This window comes from Schistocerca piceifrons, chromosome 1 (genome assembly GCF_021461385.2).
Source record: "Schistocerca piceifrons isolate TAMUIC-IGC-003096 chromosome 1, iqSchPice1.1, whole genome shotgun sequence".
Taxonomy (NCBI): Eukaryota; Metazoa; Arthropoda; class Insecta; order Orthoptera; family Acrididae; genus Schistocerca; species Schistocerca piceifrons.
The window spans coordinates 345143835-345161730 of record NC_060138.1 but is presented as its reverse complement, the minus strand read 5'-3'; positions in this window follow the sequence as shown (position 1 = coordinate 345161730).

Sequence of the window (17896 nt, the reverse complement as noted above, 5' to 3'; positions counted from 1 at the left end):
TGAAAGCGCCAAAATCCGTATGGAAGGAGGATTAGACAAACACAAACAATACAACAAACAACGTGGGAGGACACAAATATAACCGCATATTCCGAAACCGAGGAAGGAACCAACACATTAAGTGAACATGACTCAGCCGGCCGGTCTGGCCGTGCGGTTGTAAGCGCTTCAGTTTGGAACCGCGTGACCGCTACGGTCGCAGGTTCGAATCCTGCCTCGGGTATGGATGTGTGTGATGTCCTTAGGTTAGTTAGGTTTAAGTAGTTCTAAGTTCTAGGGGACTGGTGACCTGAGATGTTACGTCCCATAGTGCTCAGAGCCATTTGAACCATTTTTTTTTAAACATGACTCAGAAGGGATCAACACATGAGGGATTCCAACCAACAGCACTTGACACTGCATGCCATAACACAGCCACAAAGAACACAACCGGCAGTAACAGTCATAAAACAAACAGAACACAGAGACAAGCAGTGACACCATACTAAGACTCTAGTAATGAGGCAAACGTCACTTGGGCGGGTAAGGCTCGAAGAACTTTTACTCTGAGGCGCCTCCTCCTGTAGTTTGTGCGTCAAATGTAAACAGTATAGTACACTAAAAATGTAACTATTAAGTTACATGAGGAATACTGCACTCAAGTAGTAATGAACTACATTCTGTTTCTACTAATGAATTTACAACCAAAAGTTTAATCTTCATGTAAAGCTAAAATTCATGTATTCCACGTATTAGATACTCAGTCAGTATGTAATCTGTATGACACTAAGTGTGTATGTATCTAGAGTATCACACAGAATATATCACAACTACAAAAAATCAGACAAACAAACGACGACTTCTGGTTCGATGAACCCTCTGCCAGGCACTTAAATATGATTTGCAGAGTATCCATGTAGATGAAGAAGTAGTGTTCTTTCACGCAACACTCCGAGTAATATATCAGTACACCCAAAAACAACGAAAGTACGTAAACAAACACTATTTCAGATAAGAATAGGTAGAGATTCTACCGAGACCTACTCACCTGAAATAGGTAGAAATAGGCTGCTGTCAACCATCAAGCTGTTGTTGTTGTGGTCTTCAGGCCAGAGACTGGTTTGATGCAGCTCTCCATGCTACTCTAGCCTGTGCAAGGTTCTTCATCTGCCAGTACCTAATGCAACCTACATCCTTATGAATCTGTTTAGTGTACTCATCTCTTAGTATCCCTCTGCGATTTTTACCCTCCGCGCTGCCCTCCAATACTAAATTGGTGATACCTTGATGCCTCCGAGTATGCCCTACCAACCGATCCCTTCTTCCAGTCAAGTTGTGCCACAAATTTCTCTTCTCTCCAATTCTGTTTAATACGTCCTCATTAGTTATGTGATCTACCCATCTAATCTTCATCATTCTTCTGTAGCACCACATTTCGAGAGCTAATTGGACTATACTGCACATCTAAATGTAGCATTTCACTTCCCTTTACATTTTGCAACTTATTTCTACGAAACTTATTGTATTACATTTTTTAACGCTTGCATTATATAAATTGCATTCTCCTCAGCTAGGCATAACGAATTATATAGAACCACTTAAACAGTCGAAAAGTATTACGTTTTCTGCAACCTTAGAGAAAATTTTATGTTCTTTTTTATTATTGGAAATAACATTACAAGTGCATATCAGCAAGAGTGTGACAATAAGACGCTTTACCATTAGGTATACTCTCATCCAACCCACCTTATAGCCGGCCGAAGTGGCCGTGCGGTTAAAGGCGCTGCAGTCTGGAACCGCAAGACCGCTACGGTCGCAGGTTCGAATCCTGCCTCGGGCATGGATGTTTGTGATGTCCTTAGGTTAGTTAGGTTTAACTAGTTCTAAGTTCTGGGGGACTAATGACCTCAGCAGTTGAGTCCCATAGTGCTCAGAGCCATTTGAACCATTTGAACCTACCTTGTATTCCAAGGCAGTGGGTCACTTTGTACTGTTGATGAAATAAATAAATGAAATAAATAAATAAAGCACTGAAGTAGCAAGTGGTGGTGGTCTGGGCTCAGCGGAGTGGCCTCTGGCTCAGAAGTGTCCGTGAAGTAACCTACATGTAACAGTTCGTTGTGTCTTTGTCACTGTGGTGCCAACTGCTGCTCAAATTGCTGCTGCAGGTTCAGTATGATGCGCCAGAACCATACGCCGAACAGGATGATCTTCCCTCTCGGTAAAGCCATGTGGTCATCTGGAGTCCCGTCTTCATCCGACCTTATATTTTCGTGACCACTGCTGCCAGTAATCATGTACGGTGGCTACATTCCTGCTGAGCCTTTCTGCAATATCGCAGAAGGAACATCCCGTTTTTCGTAGTCCTACTACACGACCTCTTTGAAACTCAGTGAGGTGTATCTAATGGCTTCTTTGTCGCCTTAAAGGCATTCTTGACTAACATCAACTCACCACGTACAATGTCAAAGTAACTAACGCTCAAGACCGTCACAGCGTTTATTTAAAGTAAATGTGATTTGCATCCTCATAGTGCCACTACTAGTGACACTCTCTTGAAACGAAATTTGAATAGACTTCATCTTTCATATGTAGAAACACGCCTATGCACTTTCGTTTATGTTGCTCCACTCCTTTTTTGTACTGTGATTTTTTCCCTTCATTGTAGTTGAGCGTATCGAAAACCGGATGATGGCTCTTTAAAGTGATCTAATGTTGCAAAGTAAGGTCATATCGATTGATGAAACACAAGCACGTGAAGCGATAAAAGAAGTTGGTAAAGAGCAAGCGGAAATTCTCTAGAATGTATGCCAGCAAGTTATGCTGCACAACGAGATCGTAAAGCAGCAAGACGAGAAAATAGACAACGTTGTGGACAAGTTCGAAATGATCACCCCAGTAGTTGAGCAACTATCACTCCGCAGTGATGCAGATTCTGATCACACTCGTCCTGTTGCAGTAAGCGACAATGACGGAGTTTAATATTTACTACGTTTTAAACAAAATCAGACCAATATTAATCGGAGGAACTGTGAAAATTGTTGTTTGAGCTGCAGTAGCCCGCAAGTCATGACAAAGCTGTGGTAAGTAATGAAGCGATCAATGAAATCGGCAGTGGAATAAAAGAAGAAGCACTGAGTTCGAGGAATTACGTGACTTAGATGAAAGGCTGTGTCGAGTACGTGGCACACTCATGTAGGGGAGACCACATGAGCATGAAATGGTAAATGACCGGGACGAAGATGAGAACAGACATTTCATTTTGGTCCGAAAACGTACGCGCTTCTCGGATCCTACAAACGATCAACATCTACAGGGTGTTTCAAAAATGACCGGTATATTTGAAACGGCAATAAAAACTAAACGAGCAGCGATAGAAATACACCGTTTGTTGCAATATGCTTGGGACAACAGTACATTTTCAGGCAGACAAACTTTCGAAATTACAGTAGTTACAATTTTCAACAACAGATGGCGCTGCAAGTGATGTGAAAGATATAGAAGACAACGCAGTCTGTGGGTGCGCCATTCTGTACGTCGCCTTTCTGCTGTAAGCGTGTGCTGTTCACAACGTGCAAGTATGCTGTAGACAACATGGTTTATTCCTTAGAACAGAGGATTTTTCTGGTGTTGGAATTCCACCGCCTAGAACACAGTGTTGTTGCAACAAGACGAAGTTTTCAACGGAGGTTTAATGTAACCAAAGGACCGAAAAGCGATACAATAAAGGATCTGTTTGAAAAATTTCAATGGACTGGGAACGTGACGGATGAACGTGCTGGAAAGGTAGGGCGACCGCGTACAGCAACCACAGAGGGCAACGCGCAGCTAGTGTAGCAGGTGATCCAACAGCGGCCTCGGGTTTCCGTTCGCCGTGTTGCAGCTGCGGTCCAAATGACGCCAACGTCCACGTATCGTCTCATGCGCCAGAGTTTACACCTCTATCCATACAAAATTCAAACGCGGCAACCCCTCAGCGCCGCTACCATTGCTGCACGAGAGACATTCGCTAACGATATAGTGCACAGGATTGATGACGGCGATATGCATGTGGGCAGCATTTGGTTTACTGACGAAGCTTATTTTTACCTGGACGGCTTCGTCAATAAACAGAACTGGCGCATATGGGGAACCGAAAAGCCCCATGTTGCAGTCCCATCGTCCCTGCATCCTCAAAAAGTATTGGTCTGGGCCGCCATTTCTTCCAAAGGAATCATTGGCCCATTTTTCAGATCCGAAACGATTACTGCATCACGCTATCTGGACATTCTTCGTGAATTTGTGGCGGTACAAACTGCCTTAGACGACACTGCGAACACCTCGTGGTTTATGCAAGATGGTGCCCGGCCACATCGCACGGCCGACGTCTTTAATTTCCTGAATGAATATTTCGATGATCGTGTGATTGCTTTGGGCTATCCGAAACATACAGGAGGCGGCGCGGATTGGCCTCCCTATTCACCAGACATGAACCCCTGTGACTTCTTTCTGTGGGGACACTTGAAAGACCAGGTGTACCGCCAGAATCCAGAAACAATTGAACAGCTGAAGCAGTACATCTCATCTGCATGTGAAGCCATTCCGCCAGACACGTTGTCAAAGGTTTCGGGTAATTTCATTCAGAGACTACGCCATATTATTGCTACGCATGGTGGATATGTGGAAAATATCGTACTATAGAGTTTCCCAGACCGCAGCGTCATCTGTTGTTGAAAATTGTAACTACTGTAATTTCGAAAGTTTGTCTGCCTGAAAATGTACTGTTATCCCAAGCATATTACAACAAACGGTGTGTTTCTATCGCTGCTCGTTTAGTTTTTATTGCCGTTTCAAATATACCGGTCATTTTTGAAACACCCTGTATGTATACTGAATGATCAATTCGAAGATGCCATGTGCATGTCATGGAAGTCCGTTCTAAAAACGAATTTTGTGTGTGGACACCTGAGGGAAGAGGCAATATCAAATATGTGTTTGCTAATGCGTGATTGTAAGATCTGCCCAGCACGTAAACGTACATTCCTGACTGAGTTTTGTTCTAAAGCTATTCTGGACCAAGCGAAATTGTTTCATTGTAGAGGCATACAGTAACTTAACGCAATTTTTATTTTCTAAAGGGGTGGTCGAGCGAAACCAGTACCTTGATGAGCTGTATGAATCGGCAGAATTAGTTAGAATATGTCTAAGTTTCCCCTCTGACTACAGTGAGAAACCGTTATAGGAGGTAGAAAAGTGAATGATGTGAAAGCTTTCGAAGGCTTATTACAAGAACAATATGCGAGAAATAATCCTTCTTCAGAACTCCGCACAGGAGAGCAGAGGCATTGGTAACCTCAAAGCACATGCATTACAATAATAAAAGCTGGACTAGTAATTCCCAGAGAGGGTACTGGTCTCAAAGAACCGATTCAGTGGTAGGCGCGATTTTGGCAGAGATTGTAACAATCCGAAATCACGATCCACCGCAAGGAGTTGTAGACTATATATTCACCTAATGATGCATCGAGTGGGGAGAGACAAATAACTCGTGAAACTGACTAGCAGTTGACAGATCAGGTAATGAAGTAAGTACTGAAAGGGTATTTGCGTCTTGATAAGTTTTGAAGAAATTATGGATATACAGGGTGTTACAAAAAGGTACGGCCAAACTTTCAGGAAACATTTCTCACACGCAAATAAAGAAAACATGTTTTGTGGACATGTGTCCGGAAACGCTTACTTTCCATGTTAGAGCTCATTTTAGTTTCGTCAGTATGTACTGTACGTCCTCGATTCACCGCCAGTTGGCCCAATTGAAGGAAGGTAATGTTGACTTCGGTGCTTGTGTTGACATGCGTCTCATTGCTCTACAGTACTAGCATCAAGCACATCAGTACGTAGCATCAACAGGTTAGTGTTCATCACGAACGTGGTTTTGCAATCAGTGCAATGTTTACAAATGCGGAGTTGGTAGATGCCCATTTGATGTATGGATTAGCACGGGGCAATATCCGTGGCGCGGTACGTTTGTATCGAGACAGATTTCCAGAACGAAGGTGTCCCGAGAGGAAGACGTTCGAAGCAATTGATCGGCGTCTTAGGGAGCGCGGAACATTCCAGCCTATGACTTGCGACTGGGGAAGACCTAGAACGACGAGGACACCTGCAATGGACGAGGCAATTTTTCGTGCAGTTGACGAGAATCCTAATGTCAGCGTCAGAGAAGTTGCTGCTGTACAAGGTAACGTTGACCACGTCACTGTATGGAGAGTGCTACGGGAGAACCAGTTGTTTCTGTACCATGTACAGCGTGTGCAGACACTATCAGCAGCTGATTGGCCTCCACGGGTACACTTCTGCGAATGGTTCATCCAACAATGTGTCAATCCTCATTTCAGTGCAAATGGTCTCTTTACGGATGAGGCTTCATTCCAACGTGATCAAATTGTAAATTTTCACAATCAACATGTGTGGGCTGACGAGAATCCGCACGCAATTGTGCGATCACGTCACCAACACTGATTTTCTGTGAACGTTTGGGCAGGCATTGTTGGTGATGTCTTGATTGGGCCCCATGTTCTTCCACCTACGCTCAATGGGGCGCGTTATCATGATTTCATACGGGATACTCTACCTGTGCTGCTAGAACATGTGCCTTTACATGTACAACGCAACATGTGGTTCATGCACGATGGAGTTCCTGCACATTTCAGTCGAAGTGTTCGTACGCTTCTCAACAACAGATTCGGTGACCGATGGATTGGTAGAGGCGGACCAATTGCATGGCCTCCACGTTCTCCTGACCTCAACCCTCTTGACTTTCATTTATGGGGGCATTTGAAAGCTCCTGTCTACGCAACCCCGATACCAAATGTAGAGATTCTTCGTGCTCGTATTGTGGTCGGCTGTGATACAATACGCCATTCTCCAGGGCTACATCAGCGCATCAGGTATTCCATGCGACGTAGGGTGGATGCATGTATCCTCGCTAACGGCGGACATTTTGAACATTACCTGTAACAAAGTATTTGAAGTCACGCTGGTACGTTCTGTTGCTGTGTGTTTCCATTCCATGATTGATGTGATTTGAAGAGAAGTAATAAAATGAGCTCTAACATGGAAAGTAAGCGTTTCCGGACACATGTCCACATAACATATTTTATTTCTTTGTGTGTGAGGAATGTTTCGTGAAAGTTTTGCCGTACCTTTTTGTAACATCCTGTATTATTACAAGAGGAAGATGATGCTATAACAACTGGCTTGCCAATTCTTAGGACGACAAAATCACGGAGGTAATAAGTTTACCACCCGCTGGGAGGAGCAGGCATGCAGAAATGGTTTGCGTGAAATCGAACGAATACAGCAAGGACTGTCAAAAGGGGCACTGTGTCAGGCACTTGGAGGTCTGAGAGAAAGTTTTAGTCAAGTTCTTGTTCAATAAATTTTTAATATATATTGTGGACCAAGTGGCGTACGTAGTGTTTTCCATCCAAATGTGGTCGAGATAGAATGAGGCGACAAAAGTCATGGGATAGTGAATGCACATCTACCCATGGCGGAAGTATGTCATGCACAAGGTATAAAAGGACGCTGCATTGGTGGAGCTGTCATTTGTGCTTGGCTGATTCATGCGAAAAGGTTTCCGAAGTGATTGTGGCTGCACGACGGGAATTAACAAATTTTGGACGCGGAATGACAGTTGCATCTAGATGCATAGGACATTTAATTTCGTAAATAGCTTAGCAGTTCAATATTCCGAGGTCCACATTGTCAAAGCATGCCGAGAATACCACATTTCAGACATTATGTCACCAAGGACAACGCGGTGACCGAAGTCCTTCATTTAATGACCAAGAGCAGCAGTGTTTGCTTAGAGCTGTCAGTACTGAAAGACAAACAACACGGCGTGAGATACCCGCAGAAATCAACGTGGGACGAAAGACGAACGTATGTATAAGGCAATGCGACGAAATATGCCGTTAATGGGCTATGGCAACAGACGACCGACGTGAGGGCCTGTGTTAACTGCACGACATCGCTTCCTGCACCTCTCCTGGGCTACGTTACCATTTTGTTTGGACCCTAGACTACTGGAAAACATTGGCCTTGTCGCTTGAGTCCCAATTTCAGTTCCCTTGTATTAGGATTCGAGTGTGGCTGATGTTAGTGTTCGAGTGGGACGCAGATCCCGCGAAGCCATCGACCGTTGTCAACAAGGTACTACGCAAGCTGGTTGTGACTCCATAATAGTGCGGGCTGTGTTTGCAGGGAATGGACTGGATCCTCTGGTCCAACTGAATCAACTGAAACCCTCTGCAGATATTCATGTTGTTCATCATCTCAACAACGATGGAATTTTTATGGATGACATGCGCCATGTCATCAGGCCGCAGTTGTTCACGACTGTTGTGAAGAACTTTCTGGACGATTTGAGCGAATTATTGGCCATGCAGATCGCCCGACATGAATCCCACCGAAAATTTATGAGACGTAATCGAGAGGTCAGTTCGTGCACAAATCTTGCACCGGAAACGCTTTCGTAATTATGGACGGTTATAGAGGCAGCATGGCTCAGTATTTCTGCAGGGAGCTTTCAACGAGTTGTTCAGTCCACCCCACGTCATTTTTCTGCACTAAGCCTTGAGAAAGGTATTCTGACACGATATTAAAAGGTGTACATGGCTCTTGTCACCTCAGCGTATTGGTCAAGTCATTTAGTGTTAATAGAATGTTTGCGTGACTCGTGAATGTGTAATGTCCTAAAAGAGTCGACTAAAGAGAAACTGAACTACTTTTGTACATTGATAATTATACGTACTGAGTGTTATTTGTATACTTTCTGATGGATTAAGGAGACTGTTTCTGTGTTGTAAAGCAGTTCGCGGCGTGGTGGATAATCTGGAGAAATGGTGCTGGGCCTGCGGGTCAGAAGCGGTTAACACTCCGTTGTGCTTTTGTCCTGCTGCCACTAGCGAGGGTACTTGTGGTACCACTAACTGATCCCGCTACCTTGTTCCACACGCGAATGGTACGTGGGATGAACGATTGTCGGTAAGCCCTTGTATTGGCTGTAATTTCTCGAATTTTCTCGTTGTCATTTTGTGAGACTTACGTTGGAGGGTGTAATATGTTGTTCAACTGTTCCCGGAAAGTATTCTCTCAAAATTTTAGTTGTAGACCTCTCCGTGATGCACAACGGCTCTCTTGCAGATTCTGCCACTGGAATTTTTTGAGCACCTCTGTAATCGCTCTCGCACCAAGCAAACGTTCCCGTGACGAAACTCGCCGCTCTTCGTTGCATCTTCTCTGACTCCTCTATCAGTTCTACCTGCCCCCCTGTTGGCCCAGGGGTTAGAATAGGCCCAAGGTATTCCTGCCTGTCGTAAGAGGCGACTAAAAGGAGTCTCTCACCTTTCAGTCTTTATGTGATGGTCCGCTGTAGGGTTTGACCTCCATTTTTCAAAATTTTCCCGAAGAGCGAGCCAACTGGGGAAGGGCGTCTTACGTGGTGCATCGTGTCCATTGCGTATTGAGATCTTTAGCCCACTTTCTCGTCGAGGTGGTGCAGTCCCGCTCATCCTCCATCTCTTGCGCGAGGACTCCTTCCTGGGTGCGTTTTCCTCCACCAACTATGCAGTGTCGTTTTCTGCACAGACGATGACCATGGAATTCTTTGCACCTAATATCCAGCATGGTAGCCAGTCCGTTGTGGTGGGGTCGCCATGTACCCTGTTGGTTGTAGCCCCCTGACCACACAGGGATCGCTCTTCTGATGCCTGCGCCGTCAACTCCCCAAGTATGCCAAGGAGTAGATGCCGATCAACCTGGGGCATCAGGACTCCGGGTAATGGCCATCCTGCCAGGTGGCCTTTGCTACGGTTGGGTGGCGCCCATGGAAAGGGCCCCTGTTCGGAGTGGGTGGCATCAGGGTGGATGACACGTGGTGAAGCGTACCACGTCATCACTTGCTGCTAATCAAATGCCAGCAGTCTCTAAGCTTTCCAAGTCTCAGTACAGTGCAAGGAAGTATGATCCTAAATTGTTTCCCTCCCTAGCCACACCGTGGGAGGAGCATCAGGCTAAGGGTGGCAGCGAATCTTATTCACCCCAGTACCTCTTATGTAAGAGAGCTGATGGGGACTCTTTTGTCTTGATGAAGCCTTAGTTTTTGTAGAGCATTTAGAAGACCAAGTTTGGGGAGATGGAGAGCTTGTCCGAAATGTAATCAGCGTCAGTCTTGATAAAAATGGCATCCGCTGCCCAGTCATGGGCATTACCTGCTTGTGACAAGCTGGGAGATGTTTCCATTACCATCACGCCTCATAAGAGCTTAAATATGGTCCAGGGTATTATATTCCACAAGGACCTTCTTTTGCAGTCTGACGACGAGCTTTGCGCCAACTTAGAATGACAAGGAGTTGATTTCGTCTGGCACATCCATCAGGGTCTGAGGGATAGTCAGGTTGCCAATGGTGCCTTCATCTTGGCCTTTGAGGGTGACACATTACCCGAGAAGGTCAAGGTGACAGTCTACGCTGTGATGTCAAGCCATATATCCCTCCCCCATTGTGGTGCTCTAAGTGCTGGAAGTTCGGCCATATGTCTTCCTGCTGTACTTCCAGCATCACATGTCGAGATTGTGGATGTCCATCCCATCACAATACTCCATGTGCCCCACCTTCCATCTGTGGCAACTGCAGAGAGCATCATTCACATTGCTCACCAGACTGCAGGATTTTACAGCAAGAAAGGAAAATCAAGGAATATAAGACCCTGAACCGACTGACCTACGCTAAGGCCAAGAGGAAATTTGAGCACCTACATCCTGTGGCTGTGACAACCTCTTATGCAGCCACTACGAGAACAGTTGTAGCCCCATCAGTTCTATGAGTTCCAGTCGGCTCTTAGAGCTGGAAGACTACACCTGCCTCCCTGTTGCTCCCGCACCACCTACCTCGGGAGCACTGTCCCTCCAACCATCGGGGAAAACTGTCCCCACTTCTCAGCTGGAGAATCATAAGTCTTCTTCAGCTCCTCTCGCTAGAAAGGGGTTCCTTGGGTCACTCCCTTCCCAGTTTTCTGCTAGTGGGAAAGATGACACCCCCCAGTGGCTGTAGTGCCGGAAAGCAGCTGGTCACAGGGGTTCACAATCATCCTCAGTCCCAGAGACTGAATCAGTGAAACCCTCCCAGCCAGAGATACCCAAGGATCAGTGCGAGAAATCCAGAAAGAAGTCCCCCAAGAGCAATGGAATTGTGGTGGCACCAACACCACTGCTACCTACCAGCTCTGCATCTGAGGATGAGATGAAGATTCTGGCATCTGCTGAGGACCTCGATCACGCCAGACCCTCAGAAACAACGGATATGGCCTGTTCAGGAAATAAGTCGGCTGCAATAGGTGACCCTGAGGCCTTTGGCTCATTGAGTGCTTGATGCCTTCCCAGTCTCACGACCACGTCTTCCTCCAGTGGAATTGGCGACGGTTTTTTCATCACCTGGCTGAGCTACAGCAACTGTTAAGCTTTACACCTGCTTTCTGCATTTCAGAGTCATTGAACGCTTCTTTAATTGCTCTCCTTACGATCATTTTCGCTTCATTTGTCTTTTGTTTGTCAGTTACTTTTTGACTTCTCCTGAAGCTCTCTTTGTTTTCGTAGCAGTTTTCTTACACGGGTATTAAACCAACATGGATTTTTTTCCATCTCAAGACGTTGCTCGGAATAACTTGTCTAAGGCATATTGAACGATTCTTTCAATTTTTTTCCATTGGTGCTCCCACATCTTCATTCTCATTACTGAGTATTTATCGCTGACTTCTCAGATACTCTGGAATTTGTATTGCCACCATTGCTCATCAAGAATATCTTCCTATCTTTCTTAACATTCTTTGTAAAATCTGTAGTCGTAGTTGCTGTTGCTATCACAGCCTTATGATCCTCTACGTTAACTGATTCGATAAGTTCGGGTCTCTTTGTTGCTAGGAGGTCTAAGATGTTATGTTACCGAGGCCAATTGGTTTTCTGACCATCTGCTCGATGTAATTCCCAGACAAGACATTCGGAACGTCACACAAATCCCTGTCTCTGGCACCAGATTCGATAGCATGACTCTCCCACTCTATACCTGGCAAGATGAAGCTAGCACCGTTTTACAACAGCATGAGAAGGAAACTTATTCGCGAAATTCTGCAGGTTCTGTCTGAAGCGCTCTGCCACTACAGCTCCTGTACCAGACGGTCTATAAAAGCATCCGATTACCATTTTTGAGCGACTTTTGTAGCTTAATTCACGCAGATTAATTCACGTTCGAAATCCGTGATAACCTCGCTAGATATTATCAAGTTCTATAATGCAATAAATGCTCTGCCACCATTGCCGACTAACCTATCCTGACGATGAATATTCCAATCTGAACTTAGGCTTTCGTTGCTGTTCACTTCCGGTTTCAACTAACTCATTGTCCCTAATACACCACCGAGCGAGGTGGCGCAGTGGCTAGCACACTGGACTCGCATTCGGGAGAATGACGGTTCAGTCCCGCGTCCGGCCATCCTGATTTAGGTTTTCCGTGATTTCTCTGAATCTCTCCAGACAAATGCCGGGATGGTTCCTTTGAAAGGGCACGGCCGACTTCCTTCCCCGTCCTTCCCTAATCCGATGAGACCGATCACCTCCCTGTCGCCGGCCGGTGTGACCGAACGGTTCTAGGCGCTTCAGTCTGTAACCGCGCGACCGCTACGGTCGCAGGTTCGAATCCTGCCTCGGGCATGGATATGTGTGATGTCCCCTTCGGTTAGTTAGGTTTAAGTAGTTCTCAGTTCTAGGGGACTGATGACCTCAGATGTTAAGTCCCATAGTGCTTAGAGCCATTTGAACCATTTTTGAACCTCGCTGTCTGGTCTCTTCGCCCAAACAACCCAACCCTAATGCGCTGTGGGCATCATGACCTTCAATAAACGATAATGATTTTGGGATCTTTCCTTGGATGCTCCTGCAGATTATTAATGTCATATTAACCTTTTCTACGCCCAATCTGTGAGAATGAGCGTTTTTTTAGAACATTTTGGCAGGCAATTCGTCTCCGATCCCAAGGGGGAGGGGGAGGGGAGGAGGGAGGTTTCTCTAACCTAAAAATCCGCATGCGAACGATACACGTATTCCGCTACCTTAGTAGGCGGTTTATGTGTATAGTGCACGCCTGACCCACTAAGAGGAATCCTAAAATTCTCCACCCGGGAGCGAAGTGTGTGAAATTCGCATCCGATACCGTTGCTGAATCGCCCGAGCCCCTGCTTTAGCCCTACTACTCTGTTCCAAACCAGAGGGCCACAGTAGACTCTGGGTACGATGCTACAAATATTGAGTTCGCCTGATCCTGCTTACGACGCTAGTTGCTTTCACCAAATCGGCCATCCCAAGAAAGGAGCGGAAGATGGCCTTAGAACGCACGAGGCAGGCGTGCGCTTGGTATAATAAACGATAGAAGAAAAATGAGCTGCTAAGCTGATTACAAAGCAAATAAAACTAATAAATGATATTTATATGTAAGACCGTTGGACTGGTCTCTTACAAGCAGTTGGTCTCGGATTCAGATTAAAATTCAGGGTTCCCCAAAAGTTTATGGGTTGGTTCAGTAAGGGGCTGCGATGATTAAACCAATCTGCACCCGCATAAAACGGAAACGTGAAGATGATTTCATCTGTCGGAAAGGACAGACAATATCTTCTGGGACGCAAAGGAATTGTCCTTATTAAAATTATCCAGTATGGATATTCTGGAATTGTATTATTTTGTATTAATTGAAATACAGAAAACAACGACCTGTCGTTTTTTAAATATTTTTTTATTCGCGCAAGCTAGTTTTCGATCTTCTTGAGGCTCACCTTCGGAGGGTTACATGTTTATCTTTGGTACATGGTGCTAGATACCCTGTATGAAAAAATAAGCGAGAAGGAGATGTGGTTTGCGAAGGACAGAAATTATCTTTTATCGGCCCACAGTGAGAAATTCAAGAATTTGTAGGAACATCCTTTGTAATTTCCAGCTGCAGTGTGCGTTGCCTTATGACATTGTATGATTGAAATGTCTCCAAATAAAACAACATCAAGTTTCAGATTTGACAGATCTCAGCGTAGACCCAATTAACCATAAATATTATAGAGAGCTTACCTTCACGCCCTGCTTGTAGCCAAAAATGACGACTTAAATAAAATAAAGGAGGTGACGCGGCATCAGGTGTACAGAAGGATGTGATTTGCAAGGGTGAGTGGGACACGCTTTTGTTCTCCATATCACCGGAGATCATTTGAGGAGTTACCTTAGCAGGGTCGTGACCTCTTCTGTCCTGTTACGCAACTTGGGCGCCACTGGTCTGACTTGGTGACATCTTGCCCGCAGGCCCCAAGGATGTTAGAATCTCCTTGGCAGGGACGCAAGATACGGTAATGTGCGATCCATGGAGGTAAGAATAAGGGGAGATGGCGCTACGTATCCCAGCCGTACTACGTTTTGAAGCCATGGGGGCGTGGCTCGCTGCCATGACACTCTGACCAAAACATTGCCAGTGTGCTATAGCGCTGCGTGTATTACAGTCGCTAATTGCACCATATACGCATGTAACGTCATCAGATTGGTTGTTTCAAAGTTTTTGTTTAAAATAAAATCTCGTAAAGGCAAAATTCCGCGTTTCTTCTGATTAAAAATAGTTTTTAATGTAATATTACGAATAGCGAGCCTTCAATGTAAACGATACAATTTTGTTAATTCAGTAATAAACGTGTATCACAAACTAAATAATAGAAACTGAAAACTAAGTTAGCTATACCCTCCCTCCAAAGCCCCATAAATACATCTTGTTTGTAATACGTACTGGGACATTTCAGTTACGTTACACTACTGGGAAACACTGTTCATTACCACCAATATTTACTGAAATACGGTACATAGAATGGCAAATCTACACAATGTCCTGCTTAGGCCTATACTTTACGCCAGTCAATGTAGTGTTAGCTTTTAATTTGGTACATGATGAAGGCAAAGTGAGTTACTCAACACTTCGATTATCGACGATACGTACGTATTATACTGAAACGTGAACTTGAAAACTAAGAATTTAATTCTTTGAATTAACATACCTTTTGCAAATGTTTTGGGTGTGTAGGGAAAACTGATGGTACAGCATTTTCTCGGAGCCTTACTGTTGAAAGGGAAGTTCGGTCTATGTCCTCTTCTCGGAAATGCTGAGAACATATAGTGCTCCATTTAGACGCACGCCAATTCTTCCTCCTCACGGCATTCTCCCACAGAGCTTTCCGACTTTCATTTTTAGGAAATCTAAAATCATACAGGAGAAAAACACGCTATAGTACAATTACCGATGTAGCACACGTTCATTCACAATGAAGTTGTAAAATCACACTTAACGCGACAACTTACACATGAAATGTTATTCCCTTTGATTTCGCATCACAATCAGAACGATTCGTACATCCGAACACCACACAAGTCACCATAATAGCGCAAAATCCTTCCAAAAGCGAGCGACAAGCCTATGCACACAAGCTTACAGCAGCAATGTTTTGGTCGGATTGAGATGGCTACCCTCGGCTTCACATAACTTCACAGCTGTGACGTCACGGCATCTCCCTCTATTCTTACCTCCATGGTGCGATCAGTCGATGGAAGTTTCTAGTAAACACACTGGAAATTTACAGCGTGGCTCCTGCGCGGACCTTGTCCAGCAAACGAGTCGTCTGCTTGTTACATAAACAGTGAAGGCGGTGCTGTGTGGGTACGAAGCTGAGCAGCGTAGTAGTACACTACTGGCCTTTAAAATTGCTACACCAAGAAGAAATGCAGATGATAAACGGGTATTCATTGGACAAATATATTACACTAGAACTGACATGTGATTACATTTTCACGCAAATTGGGTGCATAGATCCTAAGAAATCAGTACCGAGAACAACCACCTCTGGCCGTAATAACGGCCTTGATACGCCTGGGCGTTGAGTCAAACAGAGCTTGGATGGCGTGTACAGGTACTGCTGCCCATGCAGCTTCAACACGACACCACAGTTCATCAAGAGTAGTGACTGGCGTATTGTGACGAGCCACTTGCTCGGCCACCATTGACCAGACGTTTTCAATTGGTGAGAGATCTGGAGAATGTGCTGGCCAGGGCTGCAGTCGAACATTTTCTATATCCAGAAAGGCCCGTACAGGACCTGCAACATACGGTCGTGCATTATACTGCTGAAATGTAGGGTTTCGCAGGGATCGAATGAAGGGTAGAGCCACGGGTCGTAACACATCTCAAATGTAACGTCCACTGTTCAAAGTGCCGTCAATGCGAACAAGTGGTGACCGAGACGTGTAACCAACGGCCCCCATACCATCACGCCGGGTTATACGCCAGTATGGCGATGACGAATACGCGCTTCCAATGTGCGTTCACCGCGATGTCGCCAAATACGGATGCGACCATCATGATGCTGTAAACGGAACCTGAATTCATCCGAAAAAATGACGTTTTGCCATTCGTGCACCCAGGTTCGTCGTTAAGTACACGATCGCAGGCGCTCCTGTCTGTGATGCAGCGTCAAGGGTAACGGCAACCATGGTCTCCGAGCTGATAGTCCATGCTGCAGCAAACGTCGTGGAACTGTTCGTGCAGATGGTTGTTGTCTTGCAGACATTCCCATCTGTTGACTCAGGGATCGAGACGTGGCTGCGCGACCCGTTACAGCCATGCGGGTAAGATGCCTGTCATCTCGACTGGTAGTGATACGAGGCCGTTGGGATCCAGCACGGCGTTCCGTATTACCCTCCTGAACCCACCGATTCCATATTCTGCTAACAGTCATTGGATGTCGACCAACGCGAGCAGCAACGTCGCGATACGATAAACCGCAATCGCGATAGGCTACAATCCGACCTTTATCAAAGTCGGAAACGTGATGGTAAGCATTTCTCCTCCTTACACGAAACATCACGAAAACGTTTCACCAGGCAACGCCGGTCAACTGATGTTTGTGTATGAGAAATCGGTTGGAAACTTTCCTATGTCAGCACGTTGTAGGTGTCGCCATCGGCGCCAACCTTGTGTGAATGTTCTGAAAAGTTCATCATTTGCATATCGCAGCATCTTCTTCCTGTCGGTTAAATTGCGGGTCTGTAGTACGTCATCTTGTTGGTGTAGCAATTTTAATGGCCAGCAGTGTAGAACACGCTGGCATTGCTTCTCTCTCACTTAACAGACACAGCTAAACACTCTCTTACTGCAGAAGCACCTCAGCTAGAACTGTTAAAAACGATATAAATGTTTTTAAAGTACGGAACTCTGTCTGTTCTAGCACCAATTCCAGTCATTTAAACCACTCGGGATTAGCCGAGCGGTCTAGGGCGCTGCAGTCATGGACTGTGCGGCTGATCCCGGCGGAGGTTCGAGTCCTCCCTCGGGCATGGGTGTGTGTGTTTGTCCTTAGGATAATTCAGGTTAAGTAATGTGTAAGCTTAGGGGCTGATGACCTTACCAGTTAAGTCCCATAAGATTTCACACACATTTGAACAAGTCATTTAAGCCTAAAACTCTGCATTTGCGTACGGAGATCTAATTAAAACGCAGAGCATTGAAACAGTACGTACGGGGCTCGATAGAAAATGGAGAAACAACGAAAAACGCATGCTTGAACATAAATACAGATGCTAGCCAAGTCTGCAGGTGGCGCTGTTGTTTTTGAACACGAAAGGCATCACTTCGACGTCCTCAGTACGTTGCAAGTGCAGTCATGGTCAGAACAGTGTTCTGTGTAGTTGTGAGGGCATTATGTCGGAACTAATTAATTCGAATATAGGCAAATTGTTGATGCTCGTGTGGTAAGTGCTTCCATAATCAAGGATGCTGAAGTATGGTGTTTCAGTTCGCACTTGTGATGC